Consider the following 26,017-nt stretch of genomic DNA (forward strand, 5'->3'; position numbering starts at 1 on the left):
GGTACCAGGAATAGTTTAACCCTAGTTAAGTGAGGGGAGGGGCTTAGGAGCTCACAAACAGTCCTGGACACAGCAAATCCGTATCTGGACAAGACCTACCACAGGAAAGGGGAGAAGCAAGCTTAGAATTTTTTTTTTTCAGTAAAAGTGGAAATGGAGAAAGCTGGAACAGAAGTTAATTCAACATTAAGAATCTGAGTGGGTTGGCCTTCACAAATGTTCTCTATTAGATTGAATGAACTAATTAAACTAGACTGGGAGGAGTGTCACAGATCAAATATACAGTATGGGTGGGCAACTGAGAAGCCACCAAGTATAAGAACAACACAAAATTGGTGAGGGTTGATGGGAAAAATTACAGTTCCTAGTTGTAGCCACTAAATGAAAGTTTTAAACAGATCAAGGAGCAAGTAGACTCTAGTGAATGCTTTTAACTGTAAACAGACAATTATAGTAATGCACACTATTACAGTTCCTAGCTGTAGAACGCAGAAACCTCAAAAAATCAAAAATGCACAGAAAAGCTCAAATAGAGCACTCACAAACAGAAAATACAACTCTCAGTATGAAAAAGCAGTTTACAGTTAAGTAATTCAGTAAACATGCAATTAGAGTAATGAAACAGTATATATCAATGAAAAATACAGTTAAAACAGTATAAAACAGTACATAAATGCACTGAAACAATAAAAAAGCTTTATAACAGTGCAAAATGTAGTAGATCAATTGTAAAGCACAATTATAAGCATGTCATAAGTGCAGTTCAGTGAAATAAATATAAGAAATAACTTTTCCTGCTCTTGGAATCTTAAGGAATTTCCGCTTAGTTTCAGTAATAAAATACAATCCACAGCCTGAGCAATACAAGCACAACCTTTTCAAGACACAGGGTTTATATACCAGTAAGAATGGAAGAGTTCAAATTACTACTCAGCCACTGCTATTACCCAATCACTCGTACTACAGAAGGTCAGGAGGCCTTGTTACTCTCAATAGTAATGAAGACAAACAGCAGAAAATGGCTGCCAGAAACACAGGAAACTCAAACAAAACTAAAAGCCTAGACAACAGGCCTCTATCAAGATTATGCCACCTGAGCAGAACACAGAAACACAGTTTGGTGAATTATAAGAGATAAATTTTTGTAGTACTGAGGGGGTGAGATATGCATTGTTGTTGATCATGAGTTGTGTGTAAGTTAACTTTTTCAATGGTAATGCTTTATGTGTTAAGGTCAAAGCTTGGTTTAATTGTTGTTCAGTTATTGATGAGTTACTTTTAAATCAATAGTTAGAGATAAGTATATTGTCTTAGAATTTAATCTCAGATATTAATTTCTACGTGTTAGATATCTTTTTTTTTCTGGATAGCATTGTGTTCCATAGAGTTTCACAACTTTATATCTACCTTGTTTAATTTAGTATTTTGAAGGTGTTTGGAACATACTTCTCTAATTTGTCTCAAGATAATTGTGTACGATTTTAGTAAATTAAGTTGAGATCTCAGGTCTGTAATTGTATAGCTGCGGTAAGGGTAGAGATCTTGAATTCTCAAGTCTTTTAATAAATGGTAGTTGTTGAGATTTATCATTGAGTTGTTAATTTTTAAGTTTGGGTTATTATGGATTGGTTAAAATATGTCCATTGCTGACCCAAGATCAAGGGAAATGAATAACTTTTGAAGTATGATAATGAAGTGTTTTAGACGGTCAGTGATCTTATAAACTGTTATATCTTTTTGGTTAGAAAAGGAAGAGCTCAAAGATTAATTTCTAGAGATTTGATATAACTATGATATATGTTCAGCCAAATTGGAGACCATTTGTTGGTTGAAGGGGCATATTCTGCTATCTTTAATATTTTGCTACTATTGATAATGCTATAGTATAGTTTAAAATCTGTTAAATTTAAACTCCCTTTTAGTTTTGGTAGAGATAGTTTTTAGTATGATATTCTTGGTTTTTTTTGGCTCCTAAATGAACTTGGCCAGAAACGTGTGTATTTGTTTGTGGAATTTGTTATGTATTACCACTTGTGTGGTTATAAAGGCATAAATAACTCTAGGAAGAATATTCATTTTGATTATTGAGACTTTGGATAGGAATGGTATTTTGAGATTGTTCCATCTGTTGCAGTCTAGCATTATCATATTCTATTTGTTCAGTATACTATTTTGATAAAAATCTTTTTTGTTTTGGAAAAACATAATCCTGAGATATTTGATTGAGTTTTTTATTTTAATTGTGTCTAAAAATGGGAACAATAATAATAGTTTGGGAGGACTTAATGGGAAAATATTGTTTTTTTTAAGTTAAGTTTATAATTAGATATACTTGAGAAATATTCAATTGCTTTTAGTAATTTGGGTATGTCAGAGCTAGGGGTGGTGAAGTAAATGTTTAGATCATTGGCAAAAGCTGTGTAAACGATTTTAGAGTTAAAGGGAGGTGGTGGGTTATGATATTTTCGGATTAATGTACAGGAAAAGTGGTTCAAGGTATAGATTGAATAAGAAGGAGGATAATGGGCATCATTGTCTCGTCCTGTTTTTAATCTTTATTCTGTTTGATAACGTTCTGTTTATATATAGGTTAGTATAAGGGTTTTCATACAGTATTTTAATTATTTGAATAAATTTATTAGGGAACCCAAAGTAGGGTAAGAGTTGAAGTAAAAAAGTGATATTCACTCTATCAAATGCTTTATGGCTGTCAACTACCATTGTGTATATGGGAGTTTTCTTAATGTTTGCAAAGGTTATCATGACTTCAAGAGTTAAGGTGTCATCACAAGTCTGTTTGAATGAAGTAAAACCTGATTGCTCAGGAGAAATGATGTTATTTATAATGTTCTTTAGTCTATTTGCTGGTATTGAAGTGAGAATCTTAGTGTCTATATTTATGAAATAAATATAAATTATATTTAATGAAATTGGTCTGTAGCTATTAGGGTCTTTAGGATTTGTTTGTTCTTTCAACATAAGAATGTTTTTGAGGCATTAAAGTGTAAGTCATTTATTTTGTTGTTTATTGTGTCATTTAGTACCTCTTGTAATATTTTAGCAACTAGTGGCGTGAAGCACTTGTAAAATTCTGGTGTGAAGCCATCCAGACCTGGCGCTTTATTTGTTTTTAGATTTTTAATGGTGTCAATTATTTCACTTATTGATATTGGGTTTGTTAGGTTATTTTGTTGGTTAATATCTAATTGCTGGAAACCTATATCTTGAACGAAAGCTTCCCTGTCCATTTCTGAAGATGATAAAGATTGTTCTCCATAAATCTGAGTATAAAGTTGTTCAAAGAGGTTTATTATTGCATGGTTATTTATATATAATTTGTTCTGGTGGTAAATTTCTATTATAATGGGTGTGGATTTGTGTAGAGTAGTTAGTCTCGCTAAGGCCCTAGATGGCATTTGAATAGTCTCCGCATATTTGGCCAAGTTTAGGTGGAGCATGTCCATCAATTCTGAGTTGGACATGGCTTTGTAAGTCAGGCAGAGATCACCTCTTTGTAAGCGATTTGCCACTGAGTACAGCCGGAGTTTTTTCAGTCGGGCTGCATAGGACATATGTTTGAGGCCAGTAATCCTCTTGGTGAGGTACTTTTGTGGTCTTTCCAGCTGTTGGAAGTGTCTTGTGAGGTACATCCTAAATGGGGCACTGTACTCTATGATGGGTCTAATGAGGGATGAGTAGAGGGGCACTATAACCTCTTTATTTCTAGATGTGAACCCTTTAGTAATTAGATGGGCCACATAGAAGGATTTCCTAACTACTTTGGCAATATGATTGTCAAAGGAGAGATTACTATCTACCTGGGTCCCCAGATCTCTTATTACCTCTGCTGTACTAAGGGGGCTGCCACCTATGTGGTAATTTGTGGGTGCTTTGTTTTTCCCAAATGGAATGACTATGCATTTTTTGGCATTTAGCTTAAGGCCATGACTTTGACACCAGGTGTCCATCTCAGTAAGGCCCTTTTGGAGGATGTCCATGTCAGCTGGAGAGTCAATTATGGCTCCCAGTTTGCAGTCATCGGTGAACTTGGTTAGCCATAGTCCTCCTGTGTTTGCCTGTACTTTGAGAAGTATATGCCGAACAGTAGGGGTCCCAGGACTGAGCCTTGCGGGACACCACTTGTGACTGATTTAGAGTCGGACCTGGAGCCTGCTATTCTTACCGTGTGAGTTCTGTCTGTAAGCCAGTTGGCAGCCCATCTCATGATGTAGGGGTTTATGTTCAGGCTGGTGAGTCTTTCTTTAATACCCGAGTGGGGAATGGTGTCGAAAGCCTTGGCGAGGTCAAGGTAGGCTGTGTTAACCACCTTTCTCTCGTCTATGGCCTTGGTGACTGTCTCGAAGAAGTCAACCAGGTTTAGTAGGCATAATCTGCCCTTAACAAAGCTGAACTAGGTCGGGTCAAGTGTTTGGAGGTTCCCAATGTCTTTGTTAATGAGTTCCATGATGATGTGCTCCATAGCCTTGCAGACCAGGTTAGTCAGGCTTATGGGGTGAGAGTTACCAGGGTCAGTTGTGGCCCCTCCTTTGTGGAGAGGAATAACCATTGTTGTGTGCCTTTCTAGGGGCACATAGCCTGTGGAGAGGCAGAGGTTGAACAGCGTGTTTAGGTGGGGGGTTAGTGCATTCTGTAGATCGTGCAAGATGCAGCCTGGGACACCATCTGATCCCACTGATGTTTTTGGCTTTTGAAAGGGCTTTTTTCACCTGTGCGTCTGTGATTTTTTGGGACACTGCACTTTTCCGGTATTGTTGTGGGCTCTTTTGGAGATGAGAGGGAGGTGAAGTTTGCACTGAATCCATCTGCCAGGATGTTGGCAATATCAGTAGGTTCAGTATATTTTGTGCTATTTTGCACTAGTTCAGTGCATATCTGTGATTTGCCACTTAGATTCTTAACATAGCTAAAGAAGGCTTTGTGGTTATCTTTTGAATCCTTGGCTATTTTTCTTTCGAAGTTAGCCTTGTATGATTTCATGAGGGACCTTAGTTTTTTACTGATACTGATCAGGGATGTCTTTCCTTCTTGGGATTTGCTTTTTTTCTGAACTAGTTTCCTCCTTCTATTGTATAGCCTGTTTATTGCAGGGGTCCACCAAACTGGATTCCTTCTCTTAGAGGAGTGAGTCTTGGTTTTGCTAGGGATGGCATGATCCATGCATCCTTGTAGGTGCTCATAGAGTGCATTTGTAAAGGTTTCTGCATCTTGAGCAGCATTATCCTTTAGCGTGAGGGCTGTGAAAATTACCACCTCTGTCTTAAGTAAGGTGAAGTTTGCTTTAGAAAAGTTTTTTACTGTGGTTTCCTTAGTTGGGGGTGGTGGTGGGGTGTGGACATCCAGACTGATTAGTTTATGGTCTGATCTAACCAGTGACAGGTTGACCTCCAGGCTGGAACACCTGTCACCCATGTTGCTGATGACCAGGTCCAATATGTTTTCACCTCTGATAGGGGGATTTACCAGCTGATCCAGGGCATTTGAGTTGATGAATTCCAGGAAGAGCTGGGCCTGGGAATTTGTACTCGAGTAGTTTTCCCAGTGAATGGTAGGGTAATTGAAATCACCCAATATCAGAGTGTTTGGCAAGACCTTCATGTTTTCCAGTGTATCCAGAAGGGTGGAGTGGTGGTCCTGGGTCATGGGGGGCGATCTGTAGCAGGCCACAATTTGCATTGCAGATTTGCCTGATGTTAGTTGCACATGGATGATCTCAGAGGTATCATGCTGTGCCAGTAACCTGGAGTTGCAGGTATCCTTGATGAATATGGATACACCCCCTCCTTTTGTGTTTCGGTCCGTGTTTTGTGGCTGAAACGTGTGGTATGAGTTGTAGCTCGGTAGTGCTGGGGTGCTGTCTGGAGCCTTGAACCAGGTTTCAGTTACTCCACAGATGTCGATGTTCTCCATACTGAGGAGTGCTTCGAGCGTGTGCATTTTGAGATTTAAACTCCTGGTGCTGAGTAGTATAACCCACAGTTTTTTGTTAATTGTGCTGTTTACAGAGGTGGGTTTGACTTTTGAGCCTTGCCTTAGAAAGGCACTATGGGGGTAGCAAGAGCCTTGGCCAGTATTTGAAAGCCTAGGGGTGACAGGTGCAAGCTGTCTCTGTGAAGCAACACGGCTTGTTGAGCATGTTGTCCCAAGCTGACAGACACTGGATCCCCTTTGAATGACACCAGAAGCTTAGCCAATTGTTGAAATTGATCATTTTTCTTTATACTGAGGTATCATTCTTGGTGAGGGCAGGATGCTACTCAGGGTCAGGGTCATACCAACCTGGACTACATGATCAAAGAGCTCTTCCATGTCTCTTTTCATGTAGTCCATGGAGGTACATCTCAGGTCATTCACACCAACATGAACAATGACAGAGTCATATTTGTACTTGTTCTGGAGTGACCTGAGTGCTTGTGTTATGTGGCAGATTCTGGCTCCCAACAGGCAGCTAATAGTCAATATTTTAAACTATCTAGCTAGTATGCTAAAGTTTTTCCTTTATTTTTTGAGAAATTGCAGAAGTTAATGACAGTTCTTCTGAGGTAAAACATTCTTTTAACGACTCTATAACATCCTGATTCTCAGGTTATTAAGAATATTTTTACATGAGCTCATGATACTGCTGTTTCTTTTTCATGAACCTATATAACTTTCTTGGGTGGTAAGCTAGGGAACCTTGTTGGCTAGGCTTATGTAGGCCCTTGGGCCAATAGCCTAGTACCTATCTATGAACCTACCTATGAGCTGCTGCCTCTGGGATAGCACTGAGAAAAGGTTTAGCTTCATTCTGAAAACCTTCCTGAAAAAAAAAAAAAAAAATTCTCTCTTAGACAACGTAGTTCTGTTTAGCCCTTCTGCAACTGAGATGATAAAAAGTGTGATGAAAGGGAAACCTGATTTCAGAGTTAATCAGATTTTTAACCTTCCTTTTCTAGAGCTGTAGTCCTCCTTCCTTCTCAGCACCTTTTTTATGTAAGCCATTTTAGCAACAAGGAGTTGATACACAGTTTTTCAAAAAAGCTTCAATAAATTAAGGACAGTCCTCTCAGTTAGCACTACTATCTGTCTCTTCAGGCTTTTCCCCCTCCCACCCTGGCAAACTCTTAATTTCTCTTGAGACCTCTTCTTCCTAGGGAAACTAGATTGTCAAAGGTAGATTGTTTCAGCTATAATCCAGTTGGAATACACTTGACAATGGGAATTTGTTCCTCCTTTCTAGGGGTTTCTTTCTTGCCCAGCGAACTAAGTCACACTCTTTCCTAACATTCTCACCAGATGTTGGTACAGGGAATGACAGAACCAGTGTTTCCCTGCCACGTCAATAAAGGTCTTTATTTGTGGAATTTCCATTACCAAAAATGGAAGGATCTTGGAAGCCTGCTCTGAACCTTTCCTTTTTAATTTATTTCAGTCCTATGTACCTCTGGTGACTCCTATAGCTTTTATGAAAAGCTAGATTTAAAGTATGCTTGTCATCATATTCCCAGTGACAAGCATCTCAATTATTTATTAAGACTGGCAGTGTCTTGCTTACCCTATCAGTTCTCTGTCTTACCTCTTGGATTTCTCTGCTCCAAGATTATTCAAGAAGTGTCTAGCTCCAGTCATTGCTTATTGCTGACTTCTAGACATTCACATCTTTCCTAAGTGGATGATTGTTTTATCTTTGCAGATTCTGTTTTTTTTTTAGTTTTCAAGAGTTGTTAGCAACTGTTTAGAGTCTTCTACTCAGTCTTGGTTTTCAAATCAACTTCAGAAGTCTTCTTTTATCCCTTCTCCCAGAATTGCATCCCAGAATGTTTGTTAGGTTCTACCCTGGGAATAGCCTTTCTTCCTCTAGATTAAGTACAAATGTTTATGCAGTCATTCCTGAATTTCTCCAATCAAACCCATGTATCTAATAAGAATTTCTCAGAATTTTGGAGCACATGGCATGGAGGGTTTTCATGCTTCCTCTGGCCAGACATGAGAAAAATACAATGCTACCTCAGAGAAGTAGAAACTCAGGGTCTACATCCCCTTCCCCTTTCAGATTCCAGTTCTGGGACTTGTAAAGAGGGACAGTTTATGAAAGGTAGAATAGTATCCATGTCCTTCACCCCCCAGGTCTGCTACTACAGATGCATCAGACCTGGCATGGGGTGCATTTTCCAAAGGGGTAAAAGTGTAAGCTCTGTGGAATTCTCAAGACAGACAGTAGCAATTTATTGTCATGGAGATTTTGGAAGTGATCATGCTTGGAAAGCTTTAAATCATCTCTGGTCCCCAGGACTTCTGCAGGTTTTCACAGACAGCAGCACAGAGACGTGGGGTATAAACACCAAGGGGGTACCAGATCTTGTCCTTGTTTTTATAGCCTGGGAAACAGCAACAAAGTTGTTCTGACCCTTCAGGCATCATATATTCTACCACAGTAAACATGATTGCAAACAAGCTTAGCAGGACCAGGACAGACCCCGTATGAGGAATCATTACCCTGGGTCTACCTAGATTGATGTGACTGTGGGGAACAGCACAAATATATCTGTTTGCTTCCTTTCAGAACAGACAAATAAAGAAATTCTGCTCCAGGATTCTTTGTTAACAAGCCTGGAAGACAGATTTTTTTTTCTTATTCTCATGGACAGGATTGCTCTTGTATGCATTTCTACTGATATTCAGGGTTCTTCTGAATATCCAAAATGACCCCCAAAAATTTGTGATGGTGGCTCCCTTTTGGCCCAGTCAGCAGTGGTTCGCCCTTTCTTTCAAAAGAGCCAAAATCAATTACCAAATCTTCCTCATAGACTGGATTATGTCACACAAGATTGGGGCTGTTTGATACAGCTCATCCTGAAATCTCTTAAACATACTGCCTAGATGATAGAATTTCTATACCTATTATGCACCTTTTATCCAAGGACAAGCAGCTGCTAGCTAAGGAGGCAAAAAAAAAACACTAATGACTCATATATGTGCAAGTGCAAAATATTTTTTAGTTGGTGCCACTACAAGAACCTGGACCCTCTGCAGGCTTGGCTACCTCTGGTTCTTGATTATTTTTGTGGTTAACTTCCTCTGGTTGGGCGGGTGGCCTAATCGTTAAGGTGTTTGCCTTACAAACACAATGTGCAGGGTTTGAGTCTCAAAAGGGATAGTTGGCTAGGCTTAAAATGGCTCGCAAGGGCATTTAGCTTACTACTAACCTATGGCCTGTCTTATTCCTCATTCTAAATGCATTGTTGGTCAGTTCTGCTTGTCCACATCCCTTCTAACCACATGTAAGTTAAACAGTTTTTGAAAGGGATGCTGCATATCCGCCCACTTAGGAAACAGCTGGCTTCTCCTTGGGATCTTAATTTTGTGCTTGAAAAGCTTACTCTTTTTCCCTTTGAACCAGCTCATCAGTCACATTTGAGGTCCTTAACATGGAAGACTGTTTTACTCATTGCCCTGATATCTGCTAGGAGAGTACCTGAGTTAGTAGCACTTATGGTGAGTCAACCCTACCTATATTTTCACAAGAAAAAGGTTTCTTTTCATTATATGCCTAAATGGTCTAACAGTTTACTTTCTGTGAGACTATTCAGCTGTCTGTCTTCTTTTCTGAATAAGGGAAAAAAAATTCTTCTCATTCTGGATGTCCACAGGCAATGCAGATACTTACCAAGAGTCCAAGAAAGCTGATCAGCTGTTTGTCTCTTCCAAATTTGAGAGGAAAGGACAACCAGTGTCTAACCAGGCTATTTTCAGGTAGTTGTTTAATACTATTATTTCTTGTTATATCACTATAATAAAGTACTTCCAGGCAGAGTTAGGGTCCATTTCACAAAGGCTGTTGTTTTATTGGTGAATTTCTTGAAAGTGGTGGTCTCTACAAGTATTTCAGAAGTAGCAACTTTGTCCTCTGTGCATAACCCTTACAAAGTGCTACAAACTGGATTCCTCTTCCAAGTCCAGCACAAGCTTTCTTAGGGCCATTCTCCTGGAATCTTACACACTGTCCTCTTCCCTTTTTTTAGTTCTAATGTTGACTCCCCACAGGAGTCTTTATTAGATGACACTGATAATGATGAAGACGAGAAGTCCCATAGATCACTCCTTGAGAACATCTCCTTCAGATAGATCTTGGGGGATGGCCCACTGATGCCCTCTTACTGGAGGAATCAGTATGTCTTGAGGCTTTTTGAGCTGACCATTGTACCTTTTGTGTGGTCTCTTCCACAGATGAATTGGTTGATTTGGTCTGTAAGCTGGCATGGATGGAAATGGATGTATCAAACCCATCCCCTGGAAGCCTGACAAGATTTTGGTATCAGCTAAAGACCACCTCTTTGTAGAAAATGTCCTAAAGTGGATTTCATGGTGGTGGTGGCAGCCACCAGAAGGAGCTTGCTTTGGAGAGCTCATCTGTCCATCCTCTTAACAGGGAGTCCAGGGTCTTGGACAGGTTTGAGAAATAGATATATGCTTCAGTGACCTTTGCTCTTAGGATACTGAATTACCTGGCTAATGTAATATGCTGCCAGAGGAATTTGGCTAAGAAGCTATCTAAATCCTTCTCTGGGTCCTTGTCTGCAGATTAGAACAAAGTTCTCATTACACAGTTGGCTACACTTCAGTACTTATTGAATGTGTCAATGCACCTTATTTCAAACATGGCCAACAGCATGTCAAGAGCTACAGGCACCAGCACAGCTGTCAGACAGCACACCTGGATGTGTGGAACTCTTTAAAACATCCTGTATCAATGCTCTCTATGATAGATTTGCCCTTTTTGGACCTAAAGTCAAAGAGATACTGTCCAAAAGCAAGGACAAAACCTTGTCTGCTGTAGGAATATGAACTTCTACTCCTCAAGAGGACCTTTTATAGAAATCAGAATTGAGGGAAGAAACTGTGATTCCATAAGTCCCAAGGCTTTTCACCTGATGTGTTTGGTGATAGCCCCCCTACAAGTCAGAGGGATAGCAATCATACTGGATATCACCCCCATGGCAGAGCTGGTCCGCATAACCAAGGCTTTTGGGGTACTTTCTCTGATAAGTCTTTCCAGTGCTCCTGAATAGTTGCTCAACTGCCACACTTTGGAGGCAGTTAGGGGCATTTATTACTGCACCCTACTTCATGACACCCATGCAGACGGGAACTGAAAGTTCGACTGCTGAATCCTACACTAAGGCACTGTACGAGTACATCCACTCATGCATGAATCGTGCCATCCCAAATAGAACCAGGATGCTCTCCTCCAAAAAAAGGAAGCCAATCTGTTGGTCCCCTGCCATAAACAAACTTTACAATAAAAGGAAGAAACTGTTGCAAAAAAGAGGAAAATCCCAGGATGCAAAAAACTCCCTTACCAGCCTCAGTAAGAAGCTGAAATCCCTCAAAAAAATCCTTAAAAACTAGTTACAAAGATAAAATTGCCAAAGATTCCAAAGACAACCACAAATTATTCTATAGCTATGTCGAGAATCTAAATGGCAATGCTCAGATCTGCTCTGAGCTGCAACAGAATGGCATTAAATATACTGATCCCAAGGATATTGCTGATATCGTGGCAGATTGATTCAATGCTAACTTCACCCCCTCTTCTCACCCCATAAAGGGCCCATCTCAGTATCAAAAGATTGCCAAATTCCGGTAAAAACAGCCACACAGGCAAAAACCACATTCTCCAAAGCTAAGAATACAGCATCTATGGGACCAGATGACATCCCGGGCTGTGTACTACATGAACTATAAAATTAACTGGCACCTCACCTAAGTGTCATGTTTAATCATAGCCTCACCTCAGGCTTCATCCCCACTGAGTGGCGCACAGCTGCAGTTATCCCACTCCACAAGGGGGGATCCACCTTGGATCTCGGGAACTACCGCCCCATCAGTCTGATGAGCCTGATCTGCAAGGCCATGGAATGTATTATCATGGAACTTCAAACACATTGGCAACCTTCAAACACTGGACCCCACCCACTTTGGGTTCATGAAGGGCCGTTCTTGTCACCTGAACCTGATTGACTTCTTCAAATCAGTCTCCAGAGCTGTGGATGAGGGTAAGGTGGTCCACACAGCCTATCTGGACCTTGGCAAGGCCTTTGACACCATCCCCCACTCTGGAATCATAGATAAACTTACTAAGCTGGGCATTAATCCCTATGTCACTCGATGGGTTGCCAACTGGCTTACTGACAGAACCCACACTGTAAATGTAGCTGACTCCAAATCAAGTACCTCGGTGTTCAGTCCTGGGACTGCTCTTGATTGGCATCTACTTCTCCAAAGTACAGGCCAACACCAAGGGACTTTAGCTAATAAAGTTTACAGATGACTGCAAGCTGGGAGCCATTACTGAGTTCCCAAATAATGTGGATATTCTACAGAGGGGGGGGCCTTACAGAAACAGATGCTTGGTGCAAGAGCCATGGGCTCAAGCTCAATGCCAAGAAATGTATAGTTATCCCCTTTGGGAAAAAACATGTACCCATGAATTACCACATAGGTGGCAGTACACCAAACACCGAAAGTGTGATAAGAGACTTAGGGACACAGGTGGACAGTAGTCTCATCTTCGATAACCACATCAACACAACAGTCAGGAAATCCTTCTATGTGGCACAACTCATCACTAAGGGCTTTTCATCCAGAAAAAAGGAGGTCATTGTCCCACTGTACTCATCCCTCATTAGATCCATTATAGAATACAATGCCCCGTGTGGTATGTACCTCTCAAGACATCTGCAGCAACTGGAAAGGCCACAGAAATACCTCACTAAAAGAATTATAGGCCTAAAGCAGATGCCCTATGCTGACCATCTAAAAAAACTCCAGCTATACTCTGTCGTATATCGTCTACTCAGAGGCAACCTCTGCTTAACATGCAAGGCCATGTCAAACCTAGAGCTGTTGGACATGTTGCACTTAAAAAATCTTAATCCCTCAGAGCCACATGCTCCAGGGATCTAAACCTTGTCATCACAATGAACAAAACATGCTGAAGGGATAGGTTCCTGATCCAGAGACTCCCCAGACTCTGGAATAGACTGCTCATACATGTCAAGCAGAGTGCCTCTTTGGCCCTCTTCAAAAGGAACCTTGACAATTGGATGGAAGATAGGAAATTCACCCGGGATCATGTCATTCGCCCTACTAGACAGGGGTCCAGGGATGTAAATATTGTGGGCAGAAATACCCAGGGAATTGTTATGTCTAGGCTTTTATAGGTGCTAGGGCCGATAGCCTAGTACCAACTTATGAACTCATGAACCTACTGCCTGGAAGTCTGTCACCTTTGATGCCTGGGTGCAGAAGATTATAATCAGAGATTACATGATTCCTTTCTCTCTTAACCTATGTACAGAAGTTATACACACTCCCTTATAACCTTCTACTTCTCTTCTCTCTTCAATAAACAAACTTACTACTTTATCTTCTCCTCTTGGTACATCACTGTAAAAACATAACTAGTAACATATTTAAGCTATGTAACTATTGCACTGTTATGTATATAATATATAATTTTGAATATATCCCTCTGATCAATGTATTTCTATGTATTTCACTTGCCACAGTTTAATGTATTTCACTGTAATGCAATAATGTGTGGTACTGATGAATGTAATGTGTGGCACTGTAATGCAGTAATCTGTGGTACTGATGAATGTATTTCTATATGTATTTTATATGTAAAATTTCTATTTTCTGTTGGAGCTTTTCTCCTCGGGCCTCCACTGAAAATGGACATTTGTAGCCCAGTCGGACAAACCCGGCCAACAAATATAAAATAAATAAATAAATAAGAAAACTTTCCAATGTGCACCCCTCTCAGTGGAAGGCAGCAGCTGTTGAAATAAAAATGTTGCTAGGCAAGCGAGTCATTTAAGAGGTCTCACCAGACCAGCAATGATCCAGAGTTTACTCAAGGTTCTTTTGGTGTCAAAGAATGGGGACCTGGACTAATTTTGGACCTTAGTCACTTGAATCCATACATGAAGCAAATAAATTTCTGGATGGTCATTGTACAGTCCATTCTATTGTTGTTGAGGCAGGATGATTGGAAATGGTCGCTAGACCTCCAGGATGCATACCAACACATAAAGATGGACAGCCATTTCAGGAGGTTTTTTCACTTCCATTTGGGAGCCAGTAACTTCCAGTTCATAGCACTTCCCACAGCCCCTTGGGTATTTATCAACTGCAAGACAGTTGTTGCACCTCATCTCAGGTTGATGGGGTTCTGAGTGTTCCCTGACCTGGAAGACTGGCGAATAACTGCCTCCACCAGTAATCTCCTTCTTCAAGACAGGGACTCCTTGCTCCACCTTTGCTCACAACAAGGGATGACTGTCAGCAGAGCCAAGTCCATGCTTCAGCCTATTCCAGCCGTAGAATTAATTGGAGCCCATCTAGATATAAAGTTACAGAAACTCAAACTACCAGAATCCAGGACTCTCACACTTCAGCAGCAGGCAGTAGCAGTACTTTCCCATCAGAAGCTTCCAGCAAGGTTGATTTTGCATCTTCTCAGCACAGTGACATCCATCATTACCCTAGTTTGCTTAGACAGGTTTCAATGGACCCTTGCAGTTCAGTGGTCATTGAGATGTCAACCCCTGATTTTTCCAGGGTTGGGGGGGGCATTTGTGGGACTGACAGGCCAATGTATGTTTGAGGCCAGTCTTCACATCAGTATCCAGGAGATAACAGCAATCCTCCTAGCACTGCATGCCTTTCAGGATCGCCTCCCCAAGGGTGTGATCTCCATCCCAATGGGCAATATATCATTAGTCTGTTACATCAACAAATGGGAGGAATACATTGTTACGCACTGTGTCAACAGGCTATGAAGGTTTGGCAGTGAGGGACATCTTCTCACCACTTTCTGATAACAATGCACATACTGAGGAAGTTTAGGGTACTAGCAGACAGGTTCAACAGATCTATCCTCCTTCCTCACAAGTGGTCCCTCAATCTGGCAGTGGCAGATCAGATTTTCAGCTGCTGAAGCCTACTGTGCTGTGACCTCCCCACCAACACCAGGTGCAGCAGGCACTATATACTAATCCCCCAAGATGGAGAGTCCCTAAGGGATGCTATAACCCACACCTTGCCCCCTTCCCTGGTCTCCTTTATACCTAACCACCAATGCCTCTCATCCCAGAGCTTCTGCAGAAAGCAATGTGGAGCAAGGCTGCAGTGATCCTCATTGCTCCCTTCTAGCCTCAACAAGTGTGGTTTCCCTTCCTCTGGTCTCATCTGATTCACCCTCCATGGATGCTGGACCTGCTCTATGTCTTCTCTCTCACCTTTCCAGAAAGCATCATCCAGACATAGAAGCCCTCAAGCTGACTGCATGGTTTCTCTAGTTTCAATGATGGCTAGACAGTCAAGGCTTTCATCCCATGTTGCACACATTCTGACTTTCTCACAGAAGCCTTCAACCAGTAAGATTTACAAAATGTAATGGAAATGATTTTTAATTTGGGCTTCTATTTGGAATATGGATCATTTTTCAACCCCTGTCCCAGCTATCTTAGAATTCCTGGTTTCTCTTTTTTCACAGTGGTTCCAGTTACTCTACTATCAGGGTTCAGTTAACTATTTAATGAAGTAACTAGAAAAGCTGAAATAATACAAAAACGACCAGCCAATAATCCAAACATGTTTAATAAAACTCACTCTGACATCTCGGCCAAAGCCTTCAAGGAGTAAAACACAGTACAAGACACTTCATTTAAATACAAAAAGCAATTAACAATTACATACTTAAATGAACAGCCTCCAATTACATTCCTCATTTAACCCTCTAGGGGATACAGTGTCAAATTTTAAAATATAGACTGATTCTTTAAATAGCAACTGTTTTTTATGTGTTATGTTAAAATAAGAGACCACTATTTTTCCAAAACAGTATCTTGTAGCCCATTACTGAAACCCATGATAAAATGTATTAAAATATACAGCTATAGAACTCTCTTCTTTCTTGTTAATAATGTCTCTCACATCTAACAGTCTAACTTTAAAAGACCTCTTGGTCTCCCCAATATGAAATTTGTTGCAAGGGCACCTGAGTTCGTATACACCGTCCTCTGTATTACAACTAAAATAGTCCCATACTCTAAAAGATATATTATTAATTTTAGAAAATCCTTTAACCACATACTTGCAAGCTTAACTTTACCACAACTGGTCGTACCACATGATGTTGGTGTATGTATTATATTCATTGGGGGAATACTAAATCTACCCCTCACTCAGTTAACTATTTCCAGCTTTCACATTAGGAAAAATCAATCATCAGTTGCATCACTGAAACTGTCTAAGGCCCTTTTAAGGGGTACCTTTTTACTGTGTTTCCCTTTAGAGATCCTGCTCCCCCTTGGGCTATTACCATCCTTCTGCATGCATTGATAAGACCCCCTTTCAAACCTGCAGCTACAGCTGATTTTAAATACCTGTCCTAGAAAACTCTGTTTTTGGTACCAGTTACTTCTGCACAAAGAGTATCAGAGCTCCACTCTCTTTCCTGTCAAGTTCCTTACTTGGTTTTCCATAAGGATATAGCGTCATTTTGAGAACAAACCCTTTTTTCTCCCAAATGACCAGTTGTTTCCTTTTCCTCAGAAAAATTAGGTTAAGGAGTGTCTAAGCTAACTCTTTCTTGCTAGCTATATGAATGCATTTCTCATGTCTACAAGGAGAAAGGATTGTCCTTGCTGGGATCCTCTAAGGCTTATTCTACTAGGTCAGTTACTACTTCCACTGCCTTTTTCAGATAGAGATGATTACCAAGTAAAAGTTTCAGTAATGTGGTAATTCAGTCCTTTGTTTGTTGCTTTGTTCAGAATCAACCAAGCAATCAGTTCCAATCCTGTTGTCACCAAGTATTTTTTTTCAATTTTTTTTCCTCGATAAGATCGCTGACTTCTAGTAGATTATTAATTGCTGTCAATTAGTTGATTAACTCCAAATGTACATCCGCAGAGGTGATTTTTGTTTCTGGTCTTTGGAGAGCTGAAGTACTGCAGTGCTTATAGAATGGCGGCCATCTTTGTCTCTCCACTGCCTTTTTCTCCAAAGTACCAACTGATTTGTGCTGCAGCTACTTGGTCAAATGTCCATAGCTTCATAGTTCACTACAAGTTGTATTTACAGTCCAGGTCTAGCGCTTCCTGTAATTTGGCTGTCTTCCAGAATATCTTTCCATAAGATCTCACAAGATTTATAGTAGCGGAGGACTCTTTCCTATCCATTGTGGAACAGATGGAAGAGATAACATCAGATATGAAAGTTATATACTTAGTATAACGATAGATCCATGTTGTCTGTTTCTTTCCTTAACTTCCCTCCCACCTTCCTCCTTCCAGCTATCATTTTCCTTTGTTTCTGGAATGACCACACTGATTATTGTATGGGTTGATCATGTGCTATTCCATCCCTGAGTTAGGAATTATTGCTTTATCTGTAGTGTGATTTTCCTGTGGTGATAGTGTATCCATTTTATTATAGGGTATGGACAAACTTGATCTGAGGTAATATGCTATATGGAGGGGATTATGGTTAAGGGGAGGAGCCTGAGTCTTGGATCCAAAGTCTGACAGTGGCTGAAATCAGATCCAAGTCAGATCTAGAAACCCATTCATTGAGGAAGGACAGAAGCAGATAACATGTATATATTGTTACAGTAAGTACATGACTTTTGCTTATACCCACCATGGTAAATCAGTTCCAGGCTGTATAAAGGCATACTCTCTTGGCATCTGCAATGGCATATTGGAAAGGGGTGACTCTAGAGGCATTCTAGAGGTAGCAACTTGGTCCTCTGTACATGGTTTTACAAAGCATCACAAACTGATTCATTTTCTAAGTCCAGGACTGGCTTTGCTAGGGCCATTCCCCAAGCACTCCTAGATGCCTATCCTTCATCCTCCCAAGTTAGACCAGCTTTGGTAATCAACCCATATAGCCAAAAGGCTACTACAGCAGTTAGTATGATGAACATAGTACAGATGTATAAGTTGAACTTAATGCAACAGTAGATGTTCAAATTCATCACTGCACTTATCCAAACACCATCCCACTGATCCAAGCGCAATCCCATTGGTTCTGTATTGAAGTTAGTTATTAAGATATAACATTGTTTGAGTATGTTTGCATCTTTTTGAAGTTCAAGATGAGTATTTTCTCTCTCTCTCTCTCTCTCTCTCTCTCTCTCTCTCCATCTCTTTCTCTCTCTCGCCCCCCCCCTGTGGTCAAGAAACTCTGACTGCTGATTTCTCTCCTTTGGGCTGTCCAATCAGCAGTTAGACTGAAGAAGTGGGAGGGAGACAGAGCTTTGTGTAGCTGAGAGGTTGTTATATCCTAGGCAGAATAAAACCCATACAGCCAGAGGACTACTGCAGTAGTGGGGATTCAAATATCTACTGTTATGGCAAGTACAACTTACACAACTATGCTTTCTAAGGGGAATTCACTCCAGCAAGTTCCAGTGGGTCACAAAAATCAGCATAGTCATCAGGTCCCGGGTGTAAAATAGGCTTGACTGAATACTTTTTCTTTTATATCTGTCGGAATATAGTCTAGCCAGCTTTTCAAAGAGTGAAAGGTACTGATTTATTTTATTTTATTTTAACTTCTCCAGATATGACAAGTAGGGAGATAACCAAGAAAACAATTATGCAAGGGCCGAAGAAAAATTCTGAAGTGATCATTGCTCAGATCAAGCACTTAATAGAGCAGAGTGAGTGTGTGTGTGTGTGTGTGTGTGTGTGTGTGTGTGTGTGTGTGTGTGTGTGTGTGTGTGTATATGTGTGCATGTGCATGTGTGTGTATAAAAGTTTGAAGTGGAAGTGTCTCTTTGTTTTCACCTGTATATTCAGCATCTCCATGCTCAGTCCTGAACTTTTTACTGTCTTTTGCTTATCAAGAAATTTTAGCATGCCAAAATTAAAATATACACCCCTCCTCCAGCTTAAGTATGGAAAAACGCTTACACATCTTAAATTTCATACTTTTTTCTCTATCTCCCCATAGTTACCCTTGACCCCATGCAGCCTCCTCCTGGCTTAGCCCAGCTCATGTCCAGGGTCATTGAGGAGATAAATGATGTTGATATAAACATAATGGTGACCAAGAGGCATGAAGTTTGGCAGGCTCTTAATGCTGCTAATTCAGTGAGCCTAGGCAGTCTCTCTCCCTCCCTGCAGGATGGGTGAGCTGGCTTCAGGCACTCACTCCCTTCTTCCACTTTCTGCTCTCTCCAGTGCCCTTGCTGCTAACTGAACATAGGTCGCCCATGGTGCAGGGTTTATACCCTGCTTTTTGTCTCCCTGTTAATATCTAGCATTTTTCAGTTTTCTTGCAATTACAGCTTGATAATGCAACAGGCCTATATTACGTAGTCAAAGTATGACAACTTTGAACGTTATATGGTCGAGACCATATGTTTGAAGTTGTCATACTTTGAATTAAAAAAAAATAAATAAATAAAAAACAGGAACAACTTCCAGACAGTTGTAAGCAAGGGGTAAGCCCCCTGCACCCCTCATGTGGCGGGCTGCACCCCCACACCCTCACTCTTTAAATACATCAACTCCGAGACTGCACTACAGTGCAATAAAGGGAAAATTCCCTTTACTGCATTGTAGTGCGGTCTCAGAGTTGGCATATATAAAGAGCAGGGGGTGTGAGGGTGTGGGGGTGTGCAGCCCCCCCCCACGTGAAAGGTGCAGGGGGGCTTGCCTCCCTGCTTACAACCTTTTATTTTTTTTCTGTTGTTTTATTTATTTTTTTTGTACGTATTCGAAATTCTGTAACTTCAAACATATAGGTTCGAACTTACAAAATTTCGACTACGTGATATAGACCCAATACAACCACTGAATTCACTTCTCATAGCACAATGTTAGGGATGATAGTGGATGAAAATCTTAAATTCAACCTGCATATATATAATTGCATAAGGAAACATCACAAACTAGGGATGTTTTACAGAGCCAAAAACATTCACACCAGCCATCTAAAACTACACTTGCCACTATTTATCTCCTTTCCATAGGTCTTTATGGTGCTCGCATCCTTTCTAACCTCCAGGCATCACAAAAATCAAAACTTGAACAATAGTATAACAAAGGTGCTAAATTTGCAGCAAATATCCCTTTCAGAACCAACCACTGTATAGTACTAAAAATCCTAAATTGCGTAGAACTACCCAACTAGTCAACTAACATATACACAGCTTCTCACATATGGAATTATCCGGCATCTATCTGCTTGTCCGGCACTAAATTTCATTCTACACAACTATGTTCCCAGTTAGTCATTAAGATCCAATGACCAACAACTCCTGTCGGTCAACAAACCTATCAAATTTGCTGGGTATTGTCTGTACATGTACCGTATTGGTAAGGCTTGGAACTCCTTACCTGTATCCATCAGGTCAATACCCTCCATTCCATCCTTCAAAACCATTCTAAAAGACTTTCTAGCCAGAATCTGCTCTGTTCTTGCTTAACACCTGGATGAACGAAATCCCTGACTGTGAACAATTACCTACTCATACGTTGCACTTCATTACTCTCACTTCTTCACATTCTTTCTTACTTCTATTAATTTCTCTTCCCTGTTTTTTCTCTAAATATACCATAAACCTGCTTTTCTCACTTCATATTGCAATTCCTGTTTGTATTACACTCCTTACATTTAATTTCTCTATAAATTATGTAAAATGTCTTTAAATAGTAACTTGTATCTACTTTTAACCAATGATTTCATATTATGTCTAATTTGATATAATTATTTAAACTGTAGATGTGTTTGTACTCTTTTTGAAAATAAAATTATGTTCTTAAAATGTTTATTAATACTTCGGAGATTTTCTCCCCGGGCTTCTGCTGAAAACGGACTCCTACCCAGTCAGACGTTCCCAGTAATCAAATGTCAATAAATAAATACAGAGGATGGGAGGAAATATTGGGCACATAAACTTAACCCTTCAAAAGCCCATTTTTTAAAAAACTTTAACTAAAAAAAAAAACTAAGAAAATTGTTTGTGTACAGTTAATTCTTCTTCTTGCACTCACTCAACAACACTCAATTTCTAATTAACTGGGCCATCAAAGCAACTTGCTTGGAAATTTCTTAAACTTTTGCCTCAGAATGAAGATACTAGAACACCAAATTCTCTGAAGCTGCAGGATACGTTCTCAGAAAACTGAAATTCCTGGAATTAGTGTTTTGAAATGCATTTCACTGCACCCTAAAACCTTGACTCCTGTCAGAGGCCAAACCAGAAACCAGTGAAGATCCAGTCTTCAGCACGTCTCCATGTCACAGGCAAGAAAGCATTTGAAGTAATTAACACGTTTTAATGAAGAAGAAAGTACACACTTGCAGTATTGAAAAGTAAACTACAGCAGACATACTGCAATACATTATGCAGAATATTTGTTTTTTGGGGTTTTTTTTCAAAAAATCAGTGGGTCCAAGAGACTTTTGATGCTTACATCACTGAATTAAAACATATAGCATAAGACTGCCAAACTGTGGTGCTATTACTAAGAGTCAGAATAGTATGTGGCCTTGGAAATGATCACCTAAAAGCAGCTTGCTATAAGAAATTGCTTTACTATTGGAAAAACATAAATGTATGTTGTCAGAGTGGGTGTCAAATGTGCTAGTGAAAGCTGTAATTGAAAAGATGGAAGTGTCCCAGACTGAGAATATGTGTCAAAATAAAGTTAAAAAGCACACAAAGTCTAATAATAAAAATAAGACTGAAATATACAATCCACTTCATGTCAAACAAAAAATGCCTAGTAATAAATGAGCAGGCAAGACCCCCTCCCAGTATAAATGCTGTGGTTATATATGAAAAGGCACAATGGAGAGATAGTCAAGTCTGTACATTATGCAGTGGCACTTGCCATTTTGATAAAGTGTATTTAAAATATGAAACTGCATAATGGCAAAATATTAATGTGGAATTTAATAAGCCATCAAAATCAGAAGCATTTGTAGTTGAAGTGCAATCTTCAAATATTACGCAAGATAAATACAGATCTAATACATTCTGATAGCTGATGTGTGACGGGTTGTTTGGCAGCAACACTGTGATTTTGATTTAATCAGAAGTTTGGTTTGACAAGCTTTGCCGTGTATCCATAGTTTCTCACAAGCTAAAGCCACTAGGACAGATGTCATTAAGCTTTGAAGCTACAAGTGCTGCTACTGTTTCATGTTGTCACTTTGCAAATGGAATTAAAAGTAACCACTCTTTCTGAGAAAAATGCACTTAGGACACTTGGCATGTACTAAAGAGTTAATGCTATCCAGAACACAAATGATGACAGTCTTGGAAATCAAACATGACAGCAATGCAGTGTGTAGTCAAAATGTGCAGTGTATAGTTTCTGTGATACAGTGCTGTGAGAATTTGTGAAAATATTAAGACAGAACATTTAAGATGGTAGTCAGGTTGGTTGTTTTGAGCATGCTAAGGCAAAGGCCAAGGCAGTGTAGTCAAATTTGTTTGTAAAGTACTCATTAGGAGCAAAAAGGAATGCAATCAGAATTCTACAATCAGTTTGCCCACTGTAGTTAAAGAAAAAATAATATGTACCTGTAAGTAATCCTTTACTACAAGAACAGAGGCATAAAATGTAAAATGCTAAGACAAAATCAAGTACTGTGAATGATCTTCGTAAAGGTATGCTGGTTTACTTGAATGCCTAGGATATCTGAATATCACATTACGTGATCACTAGAAGACGAACCTTTTCAGCCGTGTCACGGGGTTTGAGTATGATGAGTCGTAGCTTGTCTTTGGAACACAGTTGTTTATTATGGTTCAGCAATGTATTGACCTTAGTCTTACCATATTTCTGCTTAGTTTATTGCTATACTACGTGAAAATTTCCATATATGTATTGTATTTCTGTCCAATCTATATATTCCTTTATTGCATGTTATGTAATTACTTTAGAAGTATGTATACTTAAAATGTGATCTGTGTTTATCTTTGTTCTTACTATTTGTTTACTTAAACTTTTTTTGGGGGGAGCTTTTCTCCTCGTGTCTCTGCTGAAAAAGGGCTTCTAAGAACCCAGACAGACTAACCCGGTTAACAAATGTAAAAATAAAATAAATAATAATAAATATATTGTCGTATGCAGATGATGGGGCATTACAGGCAGACTCTGAGCAAGAACTTCAGCAAAAGAGAAGGGAAGGGAATACAAAGCTGATGGAACATGAGATGAAACTAAGCACAGATAAGTCAGTGGTAATGGCAGCAAATTGGGGAAATCAGAAGAAGCTGAGAATCGAAGATAGAAGGGAAGATAGTGAAACAGGTTAATAGCTTCATGTATCTGGGAAGGCTGAATGAAGAGGTCAAAGCTAGAACTAGAGGGGCTGCAGCTAACTGGCATAGGGTATCAGGTGTAGTGAATGACAGAAGAATGCCAAAGAAGGCAGTGGTGTGACCAGTACTACTGCATGGTACAGAAGCTTAGGCAGTAAAGGCAGACCAGATGAGGAAGCTAGAGGTGATAGAAATGAAGTGCCTGAGAAGGGTGTTAGGATGCACACTGTGGGACAGACGAAGAAATGAGGACATCAGAGCAGAAGCCAAAGTAGCTCCAATTGCAGAAAAGATCAAAGAGAATAGATTACGGTGGTTTGGACACGTGCAGAAAAGCAGAAGACAATCTGGTGAGGAAAATTTGGGACCAAAAGGAAGAAGGTAAGAAGAAAAGAGAATGCACAGCAAAGAGGTTAATGGATGGACTGAGAGAAAATCCTTGACATTTAGGAGAGTGGCATTGAATCAAAAAACGGGAAAAAGGGGGTTGATGATGATGATTACTGACTGTACTACAGGATGGAATCCACAAATCACAAGTACCAAATCCACGAACGTTTATTTGTTAGCGCTTTCATGCACGACAAATACATGCACTTCTTCAGACATTTGAAATGACAAACACTAGAGCTTTAAATAGCAATAAATAATGACATCACAAAAACGTTAGGACCATTAAACAATTAATTAAATAATTACACCTACTCCAATTAAATAAAATAAAGTGAAAAACATATAATACCAGAAAAATAACTAAGAACTTCAAATACATATATCATGTTTCTTTGAATTCCACACTATTCATTTCTAAGTTAAAACTATACTCTCCCATGCATCAACTAAAAAACATGATCTATATATAATATATAATATAAAAATATATATATGTCATAAACAATATAGCCACAATTTATAAGAATAATATATAAAAATATATATATAACTACATGTATAAATATAGCTATTTTTATATTATATATTATATATTTATATATATAAACGTTCGCAGATTTGGTACTTGTGATTTGTGGATTCCTACTTGTATTTGTGGTTCTCAAGTTTTTTGGTTGTAGTTTTTCATTGTACTACAGGATGGTACAAACCAGAAAGGGCTAGAAGCAGACCTTCTACAGAAAGGTAAACCTACAGTCTATGCATTAACAGCGCTGACTGATGCCCAAACTAGGTATGCTCTGATAAAAAACAGAAATGCTTGTGATAGTATCTATGTACATGGGGAAACACATTAAGCAGGATTCAGGTCATAAACCTTTGTAAAGCTTATTTAGCTTTCTTTCAAGTAATTTAATAAACTTGCATTTGAAAGAGAGGAAAATGGATGAATGTTGCTAATACTTTAAGCAGAGCATATTTCAGACAATGAAACGATGATTGCAACACCTACTGAAAAGTTGCAGGAGTTGAAGTCATTAGGAAAGGATGGCCAGACAGTATGAAACAAAAAACTATCAAGCCTTATTTTGCATTCCTAGTTGAGCTATTATATATATTAAAGCACTACTGTTCAAAGGTGATTAAATCATTATTCTCGTATACTTCTGAGAAACCAAACACTGTTGAAACTGCACAGCTCTTACCTAGGTATATCAAAGTGTAAAAAAGAAGGCCAAGAACATATATTGGCCATGAACATCTATACAAATAGAACAATTGATACAATATTGTGATCTGTTTGGCACATTCAGGGATAAAAAGGAGGAAATAATTCCAAATGAAATGTCAGTACTGTTATGATTAGAGCTGGGTGTTGTTCTATTTCAACATAACAACCTTAGAATTCTATTCTGCATTGCTTGTTGTTTGAAGTATCCAGACATAATTCGTCTTAAAGACACTACTGCACCTTTTGTAAACAGAAACTGATGTTTGCTAGGTAAGGGATAATAGAACACATAATAAAGAGATGGCCTGAATTGTTCTTCAACATAAATATTCTTTTGGATTGATTTAAATATTTGTTTAATTTAGGAATATTTGGGGGGTAAGCAATAGTTACAATTGTTTAATGAAGAAAAACATCACACACGTCCAGCCCACGTGTCTTGTTGTGTTCAAGCATATATACTGCATCAAAGACTTTTTATTGAGAAAAGTAATTAGTAAACAAATTAATTTATCTTCTAAAAGGGTTCTTGTATGATGTCACAAACATCTATATGTGGGATACCAGAGACGTATGTTCCACGTAAGTACCAAAAAGGCTCAGAACATACCCTGAGGGCGAGTGTAAAGTATTCTGTTATTGTTACCTGAGACAGCATTATTCAAACAGTTATTTAGTTTGTACAAACTTGGTAGTAGCTTTGATGGCATAATTACATATTTAGAGACAGTCTGTACTTCAAAGAGAATTTAATTAGTTGCCTGTATAGTTCTGAGTTATGGACATCAATGAAAGAATATTTATTATAGAACAAACACTGCTCAGAGCCACATAAGACGGAAAAGTAGAATTTATTTCATGACCTTAGAAGAACTAGTGCCCAATTCATTATGGTTGAAAGTGTTTAAGGCATTGTCATGCAAACACATTTTTTGTTGTTACAGCAATATATTGTTTTCAAATATGTTGTTTTTTTCTTGACAAGGATATTCTTTAACATTGATTTGAGTCTGTTACCATGTGGAATGCTTTTT

The sequence above is a fragment of the Protopterus annectens genome, chromosome 2.part1 (genome assembly GCF_019279795.1).
Source record: "Protopterus annectens isolate FY-2018-M chromosome 2.part1, PAN1.0, whole genome shotgun sequence".
Taxonomy (NCBI): Eukaryota; Metazoa; Chordata; order Ceratodontiformes; family Protopteridae; genus Protopterus; species Protopterus annectens.